The following is a 2,918-nucleotide window of genomic DNA, read 5'->3' as shown; positions in this document are numbered from 1 at the left end:
TATGTTAAAATTGATCTAAGATTGTTCTTAAAATGAGTTTTTGTAACTTGTCCTCAAGTAATATTAAAAGTCTCATTCATGAACATTAAAAAATCATAAGTTTTCATAAGTTATAGAAACCAAAAGTTTTGAAAGTTACAAAACGTGCCCTCAAGTTTTGGAATTTGTAAAGTCTCACTAATAAAACATTTAATTCCAAACCTTAGAATTTTAAAAGTTTAAAATTCAACCCTTATACTATTATAATATTAAAAGTTTTATATATATATATATATATATATATATATATATATATATATATATAAGACAAGTCAGTCTTACCGTTAGCAGGGCTCATTCACGAAGCCGATTTATAAAGGGGTATAAGGTTACTGCCTATAAAAAGGTGGTTTAATGGGTGTCCACTCTCATTCACCGCTTCCTTGACCGGGGGAGGGCCGTTAGCCGAACAGGTAGGATAGGACATTAATTCTCGTTAAAAGTATAATGATAATTATAAAGTAACTAAACTTTTATTAAATTTCCAACCTTAGTTACTTTAGGAAAAATGTGAAAATGGTGCTTTTCCATGAAATTGCACTTTGCACTTTGCTAAGTTGTTAGTGGAGCGTGTGTGGTTAACTGACACACTAATCTAGGACTGGAAAGTGTGGCAAATGGTAGCTTGATGTTAATCATAGATCAATGGAGCATATGTGGTTAACCGACACATTGATTGTAACGCCCCGTCTCTGGTATGTTGCTTTCGTGGCATTTATTTAGAAGTTTTATTGAGGGACTCGGCGAGTCTATGGCCTGACTCGTCGAGTAGGGTCGAGTTTTCGTGCACGTGTTAGTTGGCGACTCGGCGAGTCCATATTCGGGACTCGGTGAGTCTGCCTGCCTGGAAGAAACCCTAAATCCCCGGGTTGCTCACTATTTAAGCAATGCTATGTGCCCCAAACTCTCCTCCTTCACCCTCAGAGAGCTGTGAGAAAACCCTAATCCATTCCTTATTGTTTTAAGTGCTTTTTGTGTGGATTTTGAAGGCTTGAAGAAGAAGAAGAAGAAAGGAGCAAAGAGAAGAGGTGTAGAGCAAAGATCCAAGGGCAAATCAGAGTTCATTGAGGTATTTCTCGGATTCCTTCTGTTTTATGCTTTAGACCTTCATTAGAACTCTTCTAGGGCTAGTTTGATGCATTTTCCAAACCTTATAGTTGTATGGATGCCTTAATAGGTCGAGATATCACTAGATCTGTTCATTTAGGAGTTGTAGAGCCCGGATCTATTGCCTTTTTGAAGATGCCTTGCATAAGAACCCTAGATCTAGCCTTTGTTATGCTTTTTGAGCCTTATTATCTTCTTGGTCGCTTATGGGCACGTAAAGATAGAATCTTTACGTGCTAATCGAGTTAAGGAAGCCCAGATCTATAAGTTTCAGACGTTGGATTCAAGCAGAATCGAGTTTAGAGTAGCTGCATGGATGTGACTCGGCGAGTCGGAAGAACGACTCGGCGAGTCAAGTCGCGATTCCCGTTTTTCCCCTTTTTTTTGAGTGATGTCGAGTGGAAGCCTGTGAGTAGTAGAGTGGACTCAGTGAGTTGGAGGGCAGACTCAGTAATGGAGGGACTCGACGAGTTGTTCATACAACTCGGCGAGTCCAAGGCAATCTTCTTAGCTCAAGAACAACTCGTCGAGTTGTTCATATGACTCGGCGAGTCGGATGAAGATTGTCTGAGTTCTTGGATCGAGAGGGTACTCGTCGAGTCGATGCCATACTCGACGAGTAGCCACGAGTAGGGTTGAGAAGTGAGACTAGAGACTCGGCGAGTTGGCGGCCCAACTCGGCGAGTCAGGTCAACTGTGGGTTGAATTTAACCGAGAGAGTTGACTTTGACCAAGGGTAAAAGAGTCATTTTAACCCAGTGCAGTGTTTAGCATTTGATTGAGTGTGTTTATGGACTTATAGCCGGGGAGATACCGGAGCAGCAGCAGTTAGCTTCCAGAGCCATTCACACAGCAGCCAGTTCACGAGGTGAGTTTCCTTTCAGTAGGAACGGGTCTACGGCCACAATGCCGGCCTGTTTAGTTAGCAGTAGTCCCGGACTTTAGTCCGATGCAGAAGTTAGAGTGCTTGATGTCTTTGTGATCCAAGCATGTTTGTGTTATGTGTTCCGGACTCTGTTCCGATGCAGCATGCAGTATATGTGTTTATATTAGTTGATATGTGTTATGCTATGCCATGATTAGCCAGTTCCGGACTTCGTTCCGATGCAGGGGACAAGGTCCCAGTCAGTTCCGGACTTCGGTCCGATGCAGTTAGTTCCAGACTCCGGTCCGATGCAGGGGACAAGGTCCCAGCCAGTTCCGGACTTCGGTCCGATGCAGATAGTTCCAGACCTCGGTCTGATGCAGTGGGCAAGGCCCAATATGTGCTTTATATGTATTGTATGGTATGTGGTAGTTTGGGGGAGCTCATTAAGCTTTGTGCTTATAATTTCAGTTTTGGTTTCAGATACTTCCGCAAGCAAAGGGAAGAGCTCGGGATGATGGCATCGCACACACCACAGTTTCAGATTTGTCCTGGGAGTTGATTTAGTTTTCTTGATATGTTTGGATACAGTTGTGATACAGTTTTTCTCACAGTATTTCATTATGGTTTTTGAAGCACACAACTTATGATTTTATTATGTGATACTCAGTCTCATGGGTTTTGTTATAATAAAAAAATCGAAATTTTATGGTGGTATTTTTGGGTTGTTACAAGTTGGTATCAGAGCCTTGGTTTGAGGGATTCTGATACACCTCCAGGTGCATCTGAACTCAAACTAAGGGAAAGATAAAAAGATTTTCAAAAAGAAAAATGTTTTCGAATGAAATTTTGAAAAGCACTTAGAAAGAAAAGAATTTTCAAACAAGATAAGGGTGTGGTGCATGCG

Source organism: Lactuca sativa, chromosome 4, assembly GCF_002870075.4.
Source record: "Lactuca sativa cultivar Salinas chromosome 4, Lsat_Salinas_v11, whole genome shotgun sequence".
In the NCBI taxonomy this organism is placed as follows: Eukaryota; Viridiplantae; Streptophyta; class Magnoliopsida; order Asterales; family Asteraceae; genus Lactuca; species Lactuca sativa.
The sequence above is the reverse complement of the archived record's forward strand: the minus strand, read 5'-3'. Positions refer to the sequence as shown.